The sequence below is a fragment of the Sminthopsis crassicaudata genome, chromosome 4, assembly GCF_048593235.1.
Source record: "Sminthopsis crassicaudata isolate SCR6 chromosome 4, ASM4859323v1, whole genome shotgun sequence".
Classification (NCBI taxonomy): Eukaryota; Metazoa; Chordata; class Mammalia; order Dasyuromorphia; family Dasyuridae; genus Sminthopsis; species Sminthopsis crassicaudata.
In genome coordinates this window covers 33,470,850-33,493,091 of record NC_133620.1, presented here as the reverse complement: position 1 = coordinate 33,493,091, position 22,242 = coordinate 33,470,850, and positions in this window count along the sequence as shown.

The following is a 22,242-nucleotide window of genomic DNA, read 5'->3' as shown; positions in this document are numbered from 1 at the left end:
ATTGTTTGTTTTCCCCCCATTTGACTTTGAGTTTGCACTGGGAAGGCAGAGGATTATAGTAAAAATAATTCTGAAGCTCTAATTAGAGGCTGCCACTGCTACTCTTTGATGTCCAAGTATTTGTGACTCCATTTAGGATTTTCTTGGCAAAGATACTAGACTGCTTTGCCATTTTCTTCTCCAAGAAACTGAGGAAACTGAGGCAAACAAGGTTAAGTGACTTATCTAAGGTCACAGAACTAGTAAGCATCTAAGACTAGATTTGACCCCATGAATCTTCCTAATTATAGGCCTGGCACTCTTATCCAATATGATGCCACCCAGCTACCATTTCTAACCAGAGGACCTAGATTCAAATTTCAGCTTTGTCACTTCCTACCTATGTGACCTTGGATAAATTATTTAATTTCTGAACCTCAATTTTCTCATCCATAAAGTAGGTGAGGGGAGGACAGGATGGCTTCTAAGTTCTGTTTCAGCAGCAAATCTCTAATCTTTTCTATGAACTGAAATCTTCCTCTTGGTTATATATGCTGGTGGCTCTGTCTCCAAAAGCTCTTCTTGTGGTCCTATAGATTTGAATTCTAATCATATGCTTTAAGGAGAACCCCCCAAATTAGAAGTAAATAAAAAAGAATTTGGAGAGTAACCCTGGCCTCTCTGTGACCAGCTGCCTTGATGACTTGCTGCCATATCTATATCATTCAGAGAAGCTCCAGGGGACACCAGACAGGCTACACTGCCCAACTGCAGGTTAAATATTTTAATATTCACTGATGGAGGAAAATACCATAAGCAAATCTAATCCAGGATCTTTGAATGCTGAGGGCATTAGTGGCTTGGTAAAATGTAAATGCATTCTTAATTATCTCAAGTCACTGCATGCCCAAGTGGCTCTTTTAAAAGAAAAACTTGGCTCACTGCTAATGAGCACGAAAATTGCTAAGGGACTGGGTGGGGTAAAAATCTTGAGCCTCTTGGGTTCCCTGGCTTTCTTTCCCTGAACTGGGAGGTAGCTTTGCTAAAGCTTGGGACCATTCTCAAATTCTCTAGATCACCTTCAAGCATCTATAAGATGGAATCAAAGGACCTGCATTCAAATCTCAGTTCTGCCACCTTTTTTTTTTAAGCTGCATGGCTTAGAACAAACCATTGATTTTTTATGTTTGTTTCTTTTTTAAAATAAAAAAAAATAAATTCCAATGTCTTTTTCAATTCCAAAACTTATCACTTTATAGCATTAGTGTTTTTTAAAAAAATATTTGTTTGTTTTAGATCTGTGTATCCACTTGATTTTCTAAATTTTGTGCTTAATTAACACCTTTGGTGAATCATTGGAGGGAGATCAGTACATAAGGTGGAATCATTCAGATGTTGCTGTTCAGTTGTTTAAGTCATGTCCAACTCTTAATCATCCCATTTGGGTTTTTTTGACAAAGGTACTGGACATTTCCTTCTTCAGCTCACTTGACAGATGAGGAAACTGAGGTAAACAGGGTTCAGTGATTTGCCCACAGTCACACAGCCGGTAAGTATCCAAGTCCAGATTTGAATTCAGGAAGATGAGTCTTCCTGATTTCACACGGGCATTCGATCCACTCACTGTACTGGCTGATGTACCTGGGCTCATTCAGCCCTCAATTTTAAAAACAGGAAATCCCAGAGTCTGACTGTGGCTCTCCATTATCCTCATTTTGTAGGTGGAAAAGAAAGCATAGGGACAAAAAATGAAATCATTTTTAAACTCCAGCCACCTTGGCAGAGTGGAGACTCAACACCATCTCACACTTTGCTGCTCACATAGGCAGACTGTCTCTGGAATAATTGCCCCCAATGACAAAGTGTTACTGAATAACCTTTTCAGGCCTAAGTGACACCAGGTGATCCAGGCACATCTAAGGGGAGGAAGTGACTAAAAAAGGAGAAGAGTTAGAAAGTCATTTCATTCGGTATCTTGCCTAAGCTCATGCAGATAATAATAATAGCTACTATTTGTAGATAGTTTCATCATCTGTATACGAGAAGGATGTCTAAGTTTCTTTTATCCTTAGGATCTTAGATGTATGGATAAAAGAAACTTATACTTCTCGTATATAGATGATGAAACTGAGGTCCAGAAATCTTTCAATGACTCGACGATGGTCACACAGCTAGAAAATAGCGAAGATAGAATTTGAACTGTGGTCTTTCCTAACTTCTAGTCTAGTACTCTATCTATGATGCAGGAATGATAGAGAATGGGAGTGGCTCCATGCCAAATGCTCTGTTTATTGAATGAGTCCAAAAGAAGAATATTCTCTTCAGATGATCTATAACCTGGCTACTGGACCTCCCAATCTCCAGAAACTGATCATTCTGCATGATGAAATCAACTCTGAACTCGCACATCCTCAGAACCTCCTGTCCCTGGAGTTTCTCTTCCTCTTTGAAGAGTACTAAGGGAGAACCTTGGAGAGCTCCTTGTAGGAGCCTTTACTGTCAGCCTGTTTCTTGGACTTCACAATCTCCAGAAATTCATCTTTCTGTAAGATGAAATCAGCTCTGAAATTTTCACATTCTCAGATCAGTTCCTACCAGACTACAGTCCTCTCAGCTTCATCATGCCCCTGCTCTGGGTTACCCCCTTTACAACTTCCTTTTATGTTTTGTCTTCCTCATTCGATTGGGAGCCATTTGAAAGCAGGGATGTTTTTATGCCTTTCTTTGTATCCCAATACTTAGCACAGAACCTGGTACTTAGTAGGCGTTTAATATATGCATATTGATTCTGACTCTAAATACTGTATTTCCTGGAATCTTACCTCACTCAAGCAAGCTCTCTGGATTACTGAAGCTTCTGAGCAGTCTTATGTCATTTCTGGAACTTGGGCATGGCTCCCACCTCCAATAATGGTTCTGACCATATCCACCCCATGCCAATTCAATCAGCTCCAGTAGATATCTATTACTCCCAATTAAAATATAACCCCCCTCTGTGGTATTTCAATCCCTTAAAAATCTTTTTTTCTTTAATTTTCTGGCCTTTTTCATCTTACTCCCTCCACATACTCTGTGATCCAGCAACACTGACTTCTTAGATATCCCTAGAATAGGTCAGGTCATCTTCCAACAGAGCATTTTTAAAATCCCTTGCCTATTCCTGGATCTCTCTGTTTCTCTCTGTGTGTCTCTGTCTCTGTCTCTCTTCTCTTTCTCTTTTCTCCTCTCCTTTCTTCCTCTCCTCTCTTTTCATTTCATCTCCTCTCCTCCTGTCTGCTCTTCTCCTGTTGTTTCCTCTCCTCTTCTTTTTTCTCTGTTCTTTTTGTGTCTGTTTCCATTTCTGTCTGTCTCTTTACTTCTCTCTGCTTCTTTCTATTTCTTCTTATCACCTTATAATTTTCCTATTTTTCTTTAAGTCTTAGCTCAAGTTTTCCCCTCTTCCAGAAACCCTTTCCATTTCTCCTTAATCTTAGTGTCTTCCTTTTGACACTACCCCTAATTTATGCTGCAAATATCTTATTTGTACAGAGTGGTTTGCATATTGTCTTTTCCATTAGACACTAAATTCCTTAAGAACAGTGACTATTTTTAGCCTTTGTTTGAATTCCCACTACTTAGCAAAATGCCTAGCACATAATAGTAGGTCCTTTGTAAATGCTTACTCACTGACTATTGCTACTTCTCCCCATCTTCCCATTATGAAAAATAACCCCTTGATTTCTTCTGACTACTCATCATCTCCTACTTGCTTCCTATTTCCTGTACTAACTAATCTTCCCTTGCTAATCTAGTTTTTATGCCATTGTTACCTACTAAAGAGAGTGGATGATGGAAAGATTCAGATCAAAGTTCCCAGTGAGACATTCTCCGAAGAAAAATACAGTCAATATATTGATTTCTATGAATTGAATTAAATTCTAGGAGAGTCCTGGAGTGGAATCTGGCCTGCAGTTTTCTCAGTATAGAAAATATAGTTCACCAAAAAAGCTTTGAGATCTGCTCTGTGCTGAACCATGAACTAGTTCTATTTAACATGCTTCTCAAAACTACATGGCTGTACTCTGGGGATGAAATAGACACTTGCAAAGAAGGGATTATGGCCTTTTCTTGAAACTCTATCCCTCACATTAATTTTATAATAGGATTATTCTTTTTTTCAGTGATTTCTTCTTCTTCTGAATATTGCTATATTGTAACAAAGCTCATTAGGAAGCCAGCCAGCCATGCAAGCTTGGAGCCCTTGCCTCCCTCAGTTAAGTCAAAAATCAGGGCACATACTGTGGGTTCTGCACCTCCAGCAATCCTCTATAGAAGTCCTTTAGCTTGCCATTCAGCATGTATGTCAAGAAAGGTAGACAGTCATAGTTTCCAGTCACACAGGGAAATGTGTCATTGTTTTCCAGGCAAGGTTTTACCCAGGATATCAGGAAATGGTCAAGTTGTTCCTAACATACCAAGAAGAATACTTCAGTGCACCCTGAATTTTAAATTAAAAAAGGCATTAAAGGATAGAAAGCCAGAATCTTCAGGATGAGTAACAGATTGCCCTGTACTTCAACAACACCTAATAATTATAGGCCTCTCTAGACACTAGTAAGATCATAGATTTAGACCTGGAAGGGATAGCATCTAGTTCCATCCCAATTGTGATGACAAAAATCACAGAATCTCTGAGTTAGATGGGACCTCAGAAGCAATCTAGTCCAATCTGTACCTAAAAAATGACTTATCTCTATGTATCATATGTACTCATTTGAAGACCTCCAATGAGGGGCAGAGGGCATTACTTCCATAGCAAACCATTCTTCTTTTGAATAGTTCTTACTGTTGGGAAGTTTTTCCTTACATCAAGTATACATTTGTATCTCTGGGTTTTTAATTCATTTTTGTCATTGTTCATTTGTTTTAGTCATGTCCAATTCTTTGTGACCCTGTTTGTGATTTTCTTGGCAAAAGATATTAGAATGACTTGACATTTCCTTCTCCAGCTGATTTTACAGATAAGGAAATGAAGACAAACAGGGTTAAATGACTTTTCCAGGGTCACACAGCTAGGAAGTGTTTGAGGCCAGATTTGAACTCAGGTCTTCCTAACCCCAGAGCCAATGTTTTATCCCCCTTGCCCACGTGGCTGTCCCATTATTCTCCATCCATTGCTCCTAATAAATCTACTCCCTTTCAATATTTGAAGACAGTCTCAATGTCATTTCTGTGCCTCAGTATTCCCTTCTCCAAGTTAAAATACTGAATTCCATCAATTGTTCTTCATGTGATATAGACTTACAGGCTCTTCATCATATTGATCACCCTCTTCCTGATAACCTTTGCTAAATCTTTAATTGATAAATCTTTAACTTATCAATTAGTCAGCAAGCTTTTATGAAGCATGTATTATGTCAATTAGTTAGTCCACAAGCATTTGGAATTAAGTTATTACTATGTGTCAGGTACTGTGCTAAGTACTGGGGACATCAGTTTTTAAAAAATAAAAGCAGCTTCTGACCTCAAGAAGTTTACATTCTAATTGGGAAAAGATTATGAAAACAACTAGATAACTATAAGCTATATATATATATATATATATATATATATATATATATATATATATATATATATATATATATATATATATATATATATATATATATTAGATATGAGACAGGCACTGTAGTTGGTGATGAGTATTCAGATACAAAAGTTAAACCATCCTTGCTCTCAAAGGGGAGAGATACAGTAGTTAACAGATAAGTTGGTAGCACAGTGGAGAGAATGCAAGGCCTAGAGTCAGGAAGACTCATCTTTGTGAGTTAAATCCAGCTGTTTGACCCTGATCAAGTTACTTAGCCCAGTTTGTCTCAGTTCCTCATCCATAAAATGAGCTGGAGAAGGAAATGGCAAACCACGCCAATATTTTGTTAAGAAACCCCCAAATGGAGTCTTAAAGAGTTGGATGATACTGAAATGACTGAACAACAACAATGACAATAATAAAATAGAGCACAGTGACTGGCATACGGAAGGTGCTTAAAATGTTTATTGATTGATTGATATAAATAAAATATAATACACAATAATCTGGCCCATGGACTGGATAGTTAGGACAACCAGAGAAGGTCTCTTGAAAAAGGCAATACTTGAGCCTAAACTTAAAAGGAGTTAAGAGTTCCAACTGGCATGAGGAGGATATTTCAGATATGTTAAACATCCTGTGGAAAAGTGCAGAGGTAAGAGACAAAATGTCATGTGCAAGGAACAATAAAAAAGTCATTTTAGCTGGATAATTGAATGGGACAGATTCTTGGTCTTGTGATTTTAACACATTCTACCTATGATGTGGATGAAAGCACAAATGGCATACTTATCAAATTTACAGATGATATAAAGTCAGGTACAGGATAGCAAAAATTTGGATTCCATTGTCCAAAAATTCCAAAAGATTCTTAAAGGCTAGCATGTTGGGCTGAATCAAGGGAAATCAAATTCCATAGACATAAATGTAAAAATCTGACTTGGGTTTGCTGACTTCCATTCCTTTCCATTCATGGATACAAGATGGCAGAGGCATAATCCAATAACTGTTTAGAAAAGATTTCAAGGGGCAGCTAGGTGGCTCAGTGGATAGAGCACCAACCCTGAATTCAGGAGGACCAGAGTTGAAATCTGATCTCAGACCTCCGAGCTGTGTGACCCTGGGGAAGTTATTTAATCCCAGCCTCAAAAAAAAAAAAAAAAAAAAAAAAAAAAAAAAAAAAAAAAAGAAATAAAGATTTCCTCATTTTTGGAGGATTGCTGACTCACTCTGAGTATGTTTCTCCCAAAGAAAACTTTGTCAGCTGATCATTAATCTAAAGGTTGGAATCCATCACAATTATAAAGTATCTATTATGTGTTAAATATTGTGCTAGTTTCTGGGGATAAAATGATGGAAAAGTGAGAGTCTACTTTTTATAGATTATTATTTTGGGGGATAAAATGATGGAAAAGAGAGGACCTCTGCTCTTTAGGAGATTATGATTTTTGGGGGGAGAGAACATACATAGATATATAAATATAGCACGTTATCTGAAAAAAAATTGATTGATCTGTTGAATTAGAATATGTCCCCTGGAATGGGGACAGGAGTCTTAGACTTTTACTTAGGTTCATGAATATTATAACTTTGCTTGGAGGACACTTCTATTTGGTCTTTAGTGATTGGGTTGCCTCCTGATGATCAGTTATTGTAGTTCAACAGAATGAGGAGTTATCCTTTCTGTTTTCTAATAGAGAAAAGAGAAATGATTCCCTACTTTTAAATTTAGTACTCTTCTTTTTATTCATATGCTTTCTTTATCTTGGAATTTTGTGACAACATGAAGGAAGGTAAATTTTCTTCCTTCCCCACAATGGTCATGGCAAATTACTGCAGAATAACATGGCAATGGAAGCCATATGATTGCAAAAGATGCCTTGAGACTAGAGTCCATAGACAGAAAATTCAGTTGCTTTCTTCTCCATTTTTGTTTCCTTTCTTGTGCAGAGGACAGTGCTCAGTGATTCTGAGAAATGTACTTTTCCAGTTTCAGTGGGTTATCTCATGCATAATTCAGAGTTTGAGAGTTCCTAAATTTCAGAGTCAAATCCAGGGTACTATAAGGAAAAAGGTTTCCTTGATATTTTGTCTTTCAGAGAAGACAGTCAAGTAGGATCACAATGTTCCTGCAAGTCTAAAGGTATCTCATGAGGGGCATCTCTACCTTTTCAATCCTACATGAAAAATTTCTGTAAGTGGTTTGGACCATGCAGGCCCAAGATGTATGTAATCTCACAAAGAATTCACCTTCTGGGGTAGAATAGTGGGTGAAGTTAAATCCATTTCAGTGGATTATGTTTTCTGTATTTTTTATGCCTATTTCTGAATCCTTTGTTTCTTATGCCTTTTGTGTAGTAGAGGAAATAAAAAAGATGTCCCATTTCTGATACTCATATACTGAGTACATTTATTTACTTTTATTATTTTTAAAGCTTTTTATTTTTCAAAACATAGGCATAGATAATTCTACAACATTAGCCCTTGCAAAACCCCTCACTAAGTACATTTAGAGAGGGGACCCTGCTAAACAAAACTGAGAGACCTTAGGCATGAGTCATACTTAAGTATTGTTTTAAGTTTTATTCTGGAATAGAGTTCTTAAGTCAGAAAAAAAAAACTTGAGTTCATCCTTGAAGTTAAGCCTCCAGGTTAGTGTTTAGGTCCATGTGAGTTGCTAGGAACTCCTTAACCATGGGGCACTAAGTCTATAAAAATATACATAACTCATTGTGAGAGAGATGTTAACAATTAGGGAAACAAGGAGAGGCCTTAGGAAGGGGTAATATCTGAACTGAGTTTTGAAGGAAATGAGGAATTCTAAGAGAAGATGAAGACTCCAGAAGAATTTGGAATTTGAAGACTTATTGGACTGAGACAGAAAATGAAAGTAAGGATGTTTGTTTCAGAGGAAGGAAAAGATTTTGGGGGCTTGATGAAAACAAAAAGTTAAAGATGTATCTGAGACATAAAGAAGAATGCAGATAAAATAGAAATCAATTGTTTTATAATAATACTATAACATCCAGCATTTTTATTTCTTAAATACAGTTTTCATTTATCATTTCATTGGATTTTGGTGGCTCTTATCATTACTTCATATATGGGGAAATTGAGTCATAAACAACCAAGTGACCCTATAATTTGGTCATATAAGCTTGTGATGGGAGTCAAGATAAAAGCCTAGGTTTTCTAGCCTCCAGTTTCATATTTCTCTACTAGACCACAATGATCTCTTTTTGAGTCCATTAATTGTAGTGTGTTGAAAGCTGTATTCTCAAGGCACAGAAGGTGGTTCACCAGAGGTGTTTCTTCACCACTTCTGGTCCTTAAGTATCACTCGACTCCAATGACTTCATTAAGGGAAACATGGAACATGGATTTGACTTGTCTGTTGACAACATCCTGCTATGCATCAAAAAACCACCCATGCTGATTCCTTCTCTGATGGATGTCCTGGGGAGCTCCTGGGTGTTGTCAGCATGGTTTCAAATGAAAGACAAAACCCCACCATGCAGTGATGCATGTCTGTGCCATGAAATATAAGTAATCTACATTGACATGTTGGAATTGTGCATAGAATTAGGAGGGATACTTATGAATGTCGATGACTGTGAATCTAGAGAAAGTCAGGAAGAAATTCAGTCCTCCAGAGCCGGTGCCATTGCAGTATACACTGGGTTAGTAACACACCGAAGCAACCAAAGTGCTGACCCCAAAGTAGCTGAGATTCCTGCTGGAAGGAAAGCTACAGTCACCTGTCTGATGCTTGACCTTCTTCCAAAGGACCTTCTTCTTCTATATTATTTGATACAATTTGCTTAGTCTATAGGGGATACAGAACAAGGCAAGATCAAAATTTACTGCACTCCCAATCCTTACTCCAGAGTTAAGCTTTCTTTATTTTTTGAGATTCTCAAATGTCTAGATCTTCTCTTTCCATTGGTGAAAACTAACTTTAAAAGAATGAAGAGACGATTATCATTTCATAAATCCTTGAGTTGAAGTTTCTCTTTTTCTCCCTGCCTCCATATTGGACAGTTTGTTGTTGGTAATACCTATTACTGTCTCTGATTTTAGGGAGTGTCTGACATATGTATTCTGTTTTTTCTTCTCTCTCTTAGTGAGATATGCTTTCTGAGGCTTCTTCTATCCCAAATTAGTGGGGCATGATAAAGTAAAGGAAAACACCTTTGAAAGAACTCTATTCAGTACAATAACCAATCATGAGTCAAGATAATCTATGATGCCAACTTTTTGTCAGAGAGGGTGACACTGACAGTGAAGTTAACGTGTAATTTGGTTTACTTTACTGTACTTGTTATAAGAGAGTACTTGTGTGTGTGTGTGTGTGTGTGTGTGTGTGTGTGTGTGTGTGTGTGCGCGTGTGTGTGTATAGATATAGTAGGGGTAAGTGGATAGAGATAGAGACATACAAAATTTGAAAAAATGGGTCCCAATGAAATATTAAGACTATACAAAAGAGAGCAAAAGGAAGTTCAGTCAAATAGAAGTGTTGGTGGTCTTGCATTAAATTTAATATGCATTTAAAACACAGTTTTATGTAATAGAGATTTAGGATTTCATAGAATGAAGAGAGGGACAGAGAGATACAGGAAGAAAGGAAGGAAGGAAAGAAAGAAGAAGGGAATGAGGGAGAAAGAGGAAGGGAAGGAAAGAAAAAATGAAAAAGGAAAGAGAAAGAAGAAAAGTAAAAAAAGAAAGAAAGAAAAAGAGGGAAAGAAGGACAAAGAAATGGAAAAGGGAATTAAGGAAAAGAAAAGGAAGAAAGTAGAGAAGGGAATGAAAAATAGAAAGAGAAAAAAGGGAAGAAAGATGGGAAGGAAGGGAAGAAAAGAAGAAAGGAAGAGAGAATATGAGCCCAAGTTGCACTGCTTTTGAGAAATTATACAGTTTTCAAAAGTCACAAAGTGCTTTTCAGTGCAAAGACACAGATTTTTAACCTCAGTGTACTGCTGAAAAGTTTTAGATCTTGGAATGCCATTTTTTGAGGGGTCAGAATTATAAGTAAGCCAAATGGAGGATACAGGTAAATTGTAGCATATTTCTAGTAATGGCCCACATTCCACAAGTGGTTTAAGAGATATCATTGAGGAAGTGTAGGATTAGAAAATAATGAAGTAATAGTGCTTCTGTGCTCTTCCTGAGTCAGAGTACATATAGAGGATTTTGTTCAGTTGTAGATGCTATATTTTAGATGAGAAATTAATAAACTGGACAATGTCCATAGGAGGCAACTAGGCTGATGAAAGGCTGTAAGTCAATGCAAATATGGATCAATTGAAGAAATGTTGAATGTTTGGCCTGAAGAAGAGAAGACTGGGGAGTGGGGGAGAGAGGCTGGTAGTTGTTTTCTGGTATTTTAGGTGCTGTTAGGTGGATGAGAGATTAGATTTCCTCAACTTGGGACAAGATAGCAGAACTAGAGGCAATGGGTAGAAATTGTAGATAAGAGAATGATATAAGAAATGATGGAGAATCATAACCAAGAATGAAGTCACAATTTAAAAAAAATTCCACATATAGATATTTACTTAATGATTCTCCTATAAATATGTAAACTCCTTGAGAGCAGAATTTGTTTTATATTTGCATCCCCAATGCCTGCCATGATATCTGACAAACGGTACATACTTATTAAATATTTGTTGATTGGTTGTAGTGTTAACTATTTAAAAAAATTTTTTTAAATTATTGAAATCTGTTTTTTTCTTTCTCCCACTGCCTCTCATTGGAGGAAAAAAGAAATTGAGAATGCTTGTAACAAATATGCATAGCCAGGAAAAAACAAATTTCTGGATTGATTATGTTCAAATATGTACTTCTCATTCTTCATCCTAAGACCATCAGAAGTGGATAGCATACTTTCTTAATGGTCCTCAAGAAACATGGTAAGTCAGTGCATTGATCAGAGTTCTTAAATCATTCAAAGTTGTTTCTCTTTACAGTGTTGTCATTATTGTCTAAATTGGTTTCTTGGTTCTGTTTCCTTCACTCTGCATCAGTTCATGAAGTCACATTTTAAAATGTGTAAGATTAAGAGAAACAAGGTACCTTGGACAGAGACAGAGAAAGGAACAAGATAAGCAGATTTGAAGAAAAGGATGAGCTCAGTTTGGGACATATTGAACTGACAGTAACAAATATTAGTGAACATTCTAATAGGCAGTTAAAGATCTGATACTCTGGTTTGGCATGGGGGATAGGGTTAGAATATAGCTTTTAAATATGCCGGCATAGTGTTTGAAGCTTACTTGATAAAGTGTCAAAAGTGACTAAGAGAAAACATGGAACATAAAGTATTTCTAGGGAGAATGGATCAAGTATTTATTAAGCACCTACTATATGTGCCAAACATTGTGCTATAAACTTTATAAATTTTATATTATTTAATCTTCATGGGCAGCTAAATGGTGCAGTGGACAGAGTGTCAGTCCTGGAGACAGGAATACTAATCTTCCTGAGTTCAAATGTGGCTTCACTATATAATGACTTAATATCTGGGTGACATTGGGCTACTTAATCCTGTTTCCTTCAGTATGCTTATTTCGACAATGAACTGGAGAAAGAAATGGCAAACCATTCCAATATCTTTTCCAAGAAAACTTCAAATGGGGTCACAAAGAGTAGGACATAGACTGAGAATGACCAAATGATAACAAAATGCTCATAGCAACCCTGGGGTAGGTGTTGTTATGATCCCCATTTTGTAAATGAGGAAACTAACACAGACAGAGGTTGTGACTTGCCCAGATTATGCATCAGATAAGTGTTTAAGACAGAATTTGAACTTGTGTTTTCTAGATTCCAGGAACAGAATACCATCAACTGTACTACCAAGTGCTTTAGGACAGAGTAAGTCCTCTGAAGAGTTCCAAAATGAATTATTTGCATATTCAAAGAGATGACCTGTTGAGAAGTTTTTTCTTTCTCCTTTTTCTTCTTTTCCTCTTCTTCTAATTTTTCTCCCATCTCTATGGCATTTTCATGAGATAAACAAATGACGGTTAACACATTCATTTCTCCCTGTGCCTAGTACAAGGAGCATAAACTAGTTTGAAGCCTCAGAAAATCATATAACATAATTGTTCAAATGTCTTTATAAATGGAGCTACTCACAACATTGTTTCCCAGGAAAGTTTGAAAATGTCCATGACCATGTAGAATTTTTCTTACAGGCAAATTCAATGAGTTGATTTTGTTTTGTGGCAGATTTTTTACAATCTATATGTAATTTACACTCTACAAATGATGAAAAGCTTTTTATCATGATTTCTTTAGAAGAAAGTATTTTTGATTAGCAAGATGAATAATACTTTACAGCTGTTTGCAATTACTGCTTTGGTTCTATCAAAAGTCTCAACTATTGGATCTTCTACTGACAGATGAATTATAATATAGTCAAGACAGTTTTTGGAGAAAAAAATAAGTTTACCAGATGTATTCATGATATGATGAATCAAAAGTGAAAGTTTGTATCCTCTCCCTTGTCACATCCAGGGACTTAAATGATATAGGATTTCATACCTAGTTACACTGGACAACTTTTATCAAAACATATTTCTAACTCTGAGATTGTTCTGTCGTCAAGGAATGAAGAGGAACAGAAAACTGTAGTGGAAAGAGCACCAGATTTGGAGTTAGTGAATCTGGATTCAAATCCCAATTCTGTGACTTACTCCCTTGTAATTTTAGAGAAGTAACGGTTTCTCTTAACCTCAGTTTCCATATCTCTAAAATAGAATTGCATTAAAGATCCTTTTTAGCTCCAAATCTATTATCTTGTGATTATGGGTTGCCAAAGGCCATTATTCCATGACTTCTTTATTTCAGTGATGAAAACATCGATTAATTAACATCAGAAATATCAAATACCTGATTTTACTAGGAATATGTGGAAGTCATTGCTGTCTGTTTCCCACAAGTGAACCTGATCAGGTCTGCACTCTTCTAAGTAATAGGTGGTATACACTATCCTTGTAAATAAAAATAAAAAATAATTTGCCGACCCACTCATCTTTTCTACAAATTCACATTTCACTAAATTCATTGTGGCAGAATACAATGATTGAAATGTTGTTGTTTTTTCCCCTTTCCCTAGTAAGTGTAAATCTGGAAACCAGATTAAATGCTTCTGAGACCCTAGGAAATTGGTGGCCTCTCACATGAATGAAAATGACTAGTGAATAAATAGAATTACAATTAGAATGAGAAACTATGAATTAAAGTTAAAGTCATTACCTAAGTTCTAATCTAAATGCTAATATGATAGGAGTGGAAAGGATCATCTTGGGTTTTAGGATCCAGGGAGCACATTCTTCCTTATGGTCATCTTCCATATTCATCTTGCCCTCACCTCCATAAATTTTGGCTCTCCCGAGTGAAAAAAGTAGTAACTCAGCACTGTATTGGACTAAGAAGTCTGTGTCTGTAAAAAACTGCTTTCACATGTGAGGCTGCCATAAAAAAACTGGAGTGTCAGGATAAATGCAAGAGGCAAATATGTGTATTAGGAGGCAATGTGGTATGCACTTGTTAGAAAGATATTTTTGGAGTCAGAAAGACCTGGATTCATATTCTATTTCTGATATTCAATTAACCTCTTATTAAAGCTTATTAATTAAATAAATTATTAATTAATTAATTAAACCTCTTATTAAAGTTGTGGTGATGGTGCTAATGGTGCATGAAGTACCTATCTCACTGGCTTTTTGTGAAGCTCCCATGAGATAATATGTGCAAAGGATTTTGCAAATTTTAGAATGATATGTAAATTTGTCATTATTACTTTTTCCATGAACAATTTCTAAATAGCTTTTGTTTTTTTACATCACCTTCCTTTTTGCATATATCTTTCCCCATGTCCACTTACTTAGCAGGCCTTTCATTGTAACAAAGGGCAAAAAAGAGAGAGAAAAAGAAAACCATTTAGCAAAACTCATCCATCATACTTCACAGGATATGGAATATTCTGCATTTATATAGTGCCTCACCTTTCCAAACAAAAAAGGGAGATGCCTTTCAGCTGTAATTTAAACTTATAAAATTGATCCAAACCTAGGCACTGTGAATTTCATGACATGGTCATTATTACCAAAGATGGGAGAATCCAAACAGATCTTGGAACGCTCCATGTCTCTTCAAGTTTGAGTTTATTGTCATTCTCCCTCCTAGTTTTGAAATAATATGTTAATCTGATGTATCTGAACATGAATCCCCTCCATAATATCCCCAATTAGTGGATATTCAGATTCCACTTAAAAACATCCTGTGGTGGGAAGCCCTTTCACCCTGGTGACACAACTCATTCCACTTTTGAACAGCTTCATTTATCATCATATCAAGCCCCAAATCTACCTCTCTATTTGTTGCACCCACTGTTTCTACCTAGTTTTGCCTTCTGGATTTAATCAGAATGAATCTAATATGAAAATCCAAACAAAACCATATCACAGTCTTAAATATCTGGGCCTCAGTTTCCTCAACTATAAAGTGGATGAGTCAGACTAGTTGATCTCTAAGAATTTTTCCAACTCTAAACTATGCCTTTATTACTTGAATATGGCTATCATGAAAGGTAGTGTGGTACCATGGGAAGTGCACTAGATTTGGAGTTAAGTCTATATCCACCACTTCTGGGCAAGTCACTTAGTTCTGATTGCTTTGCTATCTACCCAAATTATTAACAAGAGTGTAAAACATTTTATAAACAATAAGAAGATTCAAAAATAGAGAAGATGGTAAATGAAGACGGGTCAGCTATAGAGAGAGCATGAGGGAGAAATGAGCCATAATCTATATTACCTTGATATTTTTATGGTGTCAAAAAACTTGAGGAAGACCCTGAGTGAAATAGATGGACCCTCCAGGGTAAGTTTATTTGATTATCCAGACTAGAGTCAGAAAATAGGCAAACATAGATGGTTCAGATGTATGCCATTGGAAGGAGCATACAAATCTATGAAATCAGAGATCCAACAAAATATTAAAATATAAAAGAAATCTAACAAAAAAGCATCCTAAATTCTGTTTTGGAAGGCCTCATGTTTTCCAGTGCTTCTAAATTTTTATAAAGAGAAATACAAAAAGCTTTGATGGAAAAGGGAACAAAAGAAATTTCCCTTTTCCTCAATGGCATTGCAAATGCATAATACATATATATATATATATATATATATATATATATATATATATATATATATATATATATATATATATATATATATGTATATATGTATAGTTGGATAATATATACATATACATTATACATATAAAATATATACACATATGTGTGTATATATTCATAAAATGCACATGCATATACATATAAATATCCACACACACAGTGTTATATAGATTACAAGTCACTAAATATTTAGGATAAAACAATAAGAGAGCAACTAGAGGGCACCATAGTGCATAGTGTCAGTCCTGTTGTTCAAGAAGACTCATCATCATGAGTTCACATCTGACTTTATACAGTTACTTAGTGGTGTGATCATGATCATTTGCCTCAGTTTCCTCATTGGTAAAATATTCTGAAGAAGAAAATAACAAATCATTCCAGTATCTTTACCAAAAAAACCCCAAATACAGTTATTAAGAGTTGAACACAACTGAGCACATCACAACAACAAAGCAATCAGAATTCAATTTCATCTTGCCCATATATTATATAGCTCAAGGAATTTAAGAAAATTATAATAACTGCATTCATAGGACACTCTAAAGTTTGTAAATATTATATACATTATCTCATTTAAGTCCTATAACAATATTGTGATGAAAGCACTATGGGGATTTTTATCCTCATTTTACAGGTGAGGAAACTAAGTCAGGTGTTATTTATAGCTAAATAACTATTAACAGTATGAATTAGAATTTGAACTTTGGACTTTTTTGCTCCAGGGTCAGGATCTATATACTATATGGGGGCTTTTTTTTCAATATACCATTTGCCTAAGCACTAACTGTTCTTGCTAATTCCATCCATGACCAAAAATAATTCCCGCCCCCCCCAATTCTATTGCTCTATAGAATCTTTAAATATTTCACGAGTGAAGGCACACAGAATAACATAATTCGTAATCTTCCAGTGGGGCAATTTAAAGAATTGCATATACAGTTATAACAAGCAGGATAACAAGCCAGCAGGAATCTCTGAAAGGACACATGATTCTGGATCTCTGGGGACTGGGGCTAGTTTCTCCTCACTGAGGTCAAGACTGCTGCCAAGCCTAAATACCAGAATGCTTTCCCCTCCCAAGCCTGCAGCACCTCGTAGGAAACCATGAGAGGCTTGTTTCAGCTCAGCTCATTGGGCATGTCCATGCAAGTTTAGAGAGAAAAAACATAATTCACTTTTGCCAGGGACAGAAATTTTAACACTTACTTGAAATAGCTGATAATCTGACACAGGAGAGTTAAAGGATTACTGTATTTCATTTGGCTAATAAGAAAAGCTGTTTAAAAGCAATATTAGAAAAAGATTTAGTATATAGTGACTGCTACTTGCTCTAATGTATTCTGTGTCATCAACGATTAGAATACTTTCTCCTTCTTGTTGTGTCAGTATTGGACTTCTCACGCCTGCCCCTTCCCCCATTCTCTAGAAAAGAATAATAGGAAGGCACTTTTCCATTCACAAAATTTTCCCCAAACAATATTTGCTAAAAGACTGGCATATTTGGGGAAAAGCTGAATGGTAGTGGTAGGGGCAGGGAGGACAAGAAAAGGAAAGTAGAAGGGTTGGGTTGTAGAGGTTGTGGTATTTGCAACTGTTGGGAGGACAAAAGGCAAAGGAAATGTCAACCCTATTTCCTCCCACTAGCTTTAGAAGAATGTAGTTATGCATTCACTTGATTTGGGGATAAAAGCAAGAAAATCTTTTTGCTGAACTTCCATCTTCCCCACCTCCAATCATGTACCTCTTCTGTTTTCTTTTGCACTGTGCACTGTGTGATCAGTCTTTAATGCCAAATTCAGGTTGTCATAATCATAGAGGGAGTAAAATCAAACAAAAGATCTGGCAGTGGTTTGTTTTGGTTTTGATTATCTTAAAAGAATAATAGAAAGAAGGAGGAAATAATGCACTAGGAAAGGAAAGAGAAAGAAGAGTGGAGGACCTTACATAATTGGGCCTTGAAAATAGAAGTCTATACAAGTGAGGAAAGATAAGGAATCAAGTGCTACATGAATCATAACTTCATTTTCACATGAAATGGTCAAAGGAGAGCATTTCATACAGACGCATGCATGCACACATACATTTTGTTTAGAAATGCATTCAATTCAATAGATGGAGATGGGGAGAAAGGAAAGGAAGAACAAAGAATGTAGATTTAGAAAAGGATTGGCTGTAATCCCAAATCCCTGCATTCTGAGGGGGAGAAGTTTAGAGAGAGAAAAAGAGAGACATATACAAAGACAGAAAGAGAGAAGAAGAAGAAGAAGAAGAAGAAGAAGAAGAAGAAGAAGAAGAAGAAGAAGAAGAAGAAGAAGAAGAAGAAGAAGAAGAAGAAGAAGAAGAAGAAGAAGAAGAAGAAGAAGAAGAAGAAGGAAGAGAAAGAGGAGGAGAAGGAAGAAGAAAAGGGAGGAGGAAGAAGAAAAGAAAGAAAAAACAGCAAGAATCAATGTTTAGGAAATTATAGGAAGCAAAGAAAGGAAAAAATATAATATAAAGCTTGTTAGTAAAGACACAATAACTGATAATAATTGTTGAGGTGAATGTGATAAACTCGCATCATAAAATGAAGAAATAATAGATTATAGTAGAAAGTAGAATCCAACAAAATATTGTTTACAACAAACACACTTGAAACATAATGACCCAAAGTTAAAATAAGGGATTGGAAAATTTTATTATTCTTTAGTTAAACTCAAAAAAGCAAGTTATCAGTCATGATCATAGTCAAGGCAATAGCAAAAATGCTTAATTAAATAGATAATTGGGGAAACTACATTTTGCTGAAAACTACCACAGATGATGAATTAATCTAAAAACTTAAATATTCACAGAAAGGTATAGCATCTAAATATTCAAAGGAAAAGTTAAACAATTTTTAGGGATAAATAGATAGCAAAATTAAAATAGTGGAAGACCTCAACATTCTTTTCAAAGCTAGACAAAGCTAGCCAAAAATCATGAAGAACAATGTTAAGGCCCTGAATAGTATTTTAGAAAAGTGATATATGTTATATAGCTATAGTTATTGAATAGAAATAAAGATACTATACTATTTCTCAACTGTGCATGGGATCTTTACAAAATCTGAACATATGTTATAGCATAAATCATCTCACAAATAAATGTAGAAAAGCAGTAATATTAAACACATTCTTTACTGAGCACAATGTAATAAAATTATATTCAACAAATTGTCAAATCAAGAATTAAAATTAATAGTAGATTAAATAACTTAATCTTAAATAATTGGTGAATCAAAACAGGTATGGTAGAACATGCTTGCTACTGGGGTCTCTGAGGCTAACAGGTCAATTGAATTGGGAAATTCTGAGTTTCAGGGGACTAGGTCAACCAGATGTCTGCACTAATTCTGAGACAAATATGGCAAGCACTCAAGAGTGGTAATGGATGGCACTATACTTCCTAAAAATAAAAATAAAAACAGAACAATTGAAAATTCCATGTAGCTCAAACAGTACAATTAGGCTCATTGTTTATTTCTATATTTCCATCCTGAACAAGATAGGGAGAGAAAGATAAGTATGAGAAAGAAAGAAAGAAAGAAAGAGAGAGAGAGAGGGGGGGGGAGGGAGGGAGGGAGGGAGGGAGGAAGAAAAGAAGGAAGGAGGGAGGCAAGGAGGGAGGAAGGAAGGAAGGAAGGAAGGAAGGAAGGAAGGAAGGAAGGAAGGAAGGAAGGAAGGAAGGAAGGAAGGAAGGAAGGAAGGAAGGAAGGAAAGAAGGAAGAAAAGAAGGAAGGAGGGAGGCAGGGAGGGAGGAAGAAGGAAGGAAGGAAGGAAGGAAGGAAGGAAGGAAGGAAGGAAGGAAGGAAGGAAGGAAGGAAGGAAGGAAGGAAGGAAGGAAGGAAGGAAGGAAGGAAGGAAGGAAGGGAGGGAGGAAGGAAGGGAGGGAGGAAAGAAGGAAAGAAGGAAGGAAAGAAAGAAGGAAGAAAAGAAGGAAGGAGGGAGGCAGGGAGGGAGGAAGGAAGGAGGAAAGGAGAGAGGGAGGAAGGAAGGAAAGAAGGAAGGAAGGAAAGAAGGAAGGAAGGAAGGAAAGAAGGAAGGAAGGAAGGAAGGAAGGAAGGAAGGAAGGAAGGAAGGAAGGAAGGAAGGAAGGAAGGAAGGAAGGAAGGAAGGAAGGAAGGAAGAAAGAAAGGAAGAAAGGAAGGAAGGAAGGAAGGAAGGAAGGAAGGAAGGAAGGAAGGAAGGAAGGAAGGAAGGAAGGAAGGAAGGAAGGAAGGAAGGAAGGAAGGAAGGAAGGAAGGAAGGAAGGAAGTGTTAGGTTCTTACTAAGTGCTAATGAGATAATGAGATGATGGGTTCTTGCTGGGTGCTAAGTCGGTACTTAACAATTCTCTAGTTCCTGCCTTTAGGGGAGTTTTGCCCCTGTGGACTCCTGGGAAGGAGCTTACATGTTTAGAAGGATCAAGTTCATTGGTATAAGTAATCTTCCCACGAGCCCTTGCATTATCCCACGCCCATTCTCTGGGAGGATAAAAGAGGGCGGCACTTGAGAGATTGAGAGCCTTGTCTGGGCCAGACCTGGGGTGGCTCTCTGGAGGAAGAAAAGAGTCTACTCTAGGCCAGAGTTGGAGCAGCTCTCTGGAGGAAGGAGAGTATGGCCGGGAGATTGAGTTGAGACAGCAGATCTCCTCCCAGAGAGTAATCGGCAGTTTCTGGAGACAACAGAACAAAGGAAGGAAGGAAGGAAGGAAGGAAGGAAGGAAGGAAGGAAGGAAGGAAGGAAGGAAGGAAGGAAGGAAGGAAGGAAGGAAGGAAGGAAGGAAGGAAGGAAGGAAGGAAGGAAGGAAGGAAGGAAGGAAGGAAGGAAGGAAGGAAGGAAGGAAGGAAGGAAGGAAGGAAGGAAGGAAGGAAGGAAGGAAGGAAATGATGGAATTGAGGGAGGGAATAAGGAAGGGAAGGAAAAAGGAAGGGAAAAGAGAGGGAAAGAATTGATGAATCAGATAACAATAGAAATGAAAGATAATTTCACTAAGTATAACAACAACAATGAATTATTGAGACAATGAGACATTGATGACTAAGATATTTGGGTGCTATAAGAAAATAAGCAGATTGAAGCTTCTGAGTTGGTGTTCCCCAAGAAGATGTAACATGGAAAGTGGTCGTAGTCCAGAAAAACCATCTTGGGGGGCAGGTTATGCTGGGAATTATGAGTATGTCTATCCCAAGCATGTGGAGTCTTCTTCTAGTGGAGTAGATGGATAAGAACAATTTGTTCCAAAGATTATAAGGTAACTGAAGCAAGCTCTGGGGAATGTTTATGGAATGACCAGTGGTCAGACATCAAAGATGTCAAAGTATCTTGGGCCCTTATCAGTCATCTTGTTTTTTTTTTTCTTGCCATTGGATTTTGATGACTCTGGAGAAGAGAAATGAGGCTGATGACTTTCCACAACTCTGCCTCACTTAAATCTAATCCCCACATGAGTCTACACATCATTCCATGAAGTCATTGGTCTTTTTTTAAATGAAGGACAAAAATCAACAACAACAAAAAACTAGAAACAGCTAAGTGGTCCACAGAATACAATGTTGGGCCTGGAGTTAGAAACACATGAGTGAAAATCTAGCCTCAGACACTTAATTGCTATGTGAACCCAAACAAGTCACTTAATCTCCATTTGCCTAAGTTTCCTCAATCATAAAATTGAGATAATAACAGAACTTACCTTGTAGAAATATTGTAAGGGTCAAATAACAATCCGCCTGTGAATTTCTTCAGGATTTAATAATCTAGTTCCTTTGGGTCATATGATTTCAGTTCACATCAAGAACAGGTATGTGTTCTCTTACTATCTTGGATATCAATTTTCTGCTGGCCACTTTTTTCAGTCATTTACTAATGTAAAAGTCACATATTTGCAGAATAAGAAGCAAGTTCTACCTTTTCCTTTTTAAGTTGCCATTTTTCTGTTTTCCAAAAGCAAGATTCTTGTTTTATATCCTTTACCCCCAAAATATAGCTTTTAAGACCCTTTTTGTTGTCACCAACTTCTCTTGCTAACTTCAGCTCATTTTAAACTTTACCAATACTGACTAAACACATGCATACAAACATGTTACAGTATTGTACCTTGTTCTTATGTTTTAATAGTCATCTTCTGTTACCTTGACTTGTTTGCATCTTCTGTGCATTGACTTTAAAAATCTAATTGATGAGTTTTCCAAAAATTCACATTGTTCTTTTCAAATAATTTCTTTTTGTTTCTCATTGGACTAATCTATGTCTTTTTATATCTTCAGAATTTCATTACTGAGCATCTCCTATCTCTTAAGACCAGACTTCCCCTACTGTAGTTTACCCAGTAAAATCCTACCTCTCATCCTCTGAACTACATTCTGAAATCTGAACTCTGAAATCTATATGTTAGACTAGAACTCTTCCATCCCAAAATCTACATTGGAGGTCACTCCAAAATTCTCATTATCTACATTCCAGAAACCTCTTCCTTTTTGTTAGTGAGAAT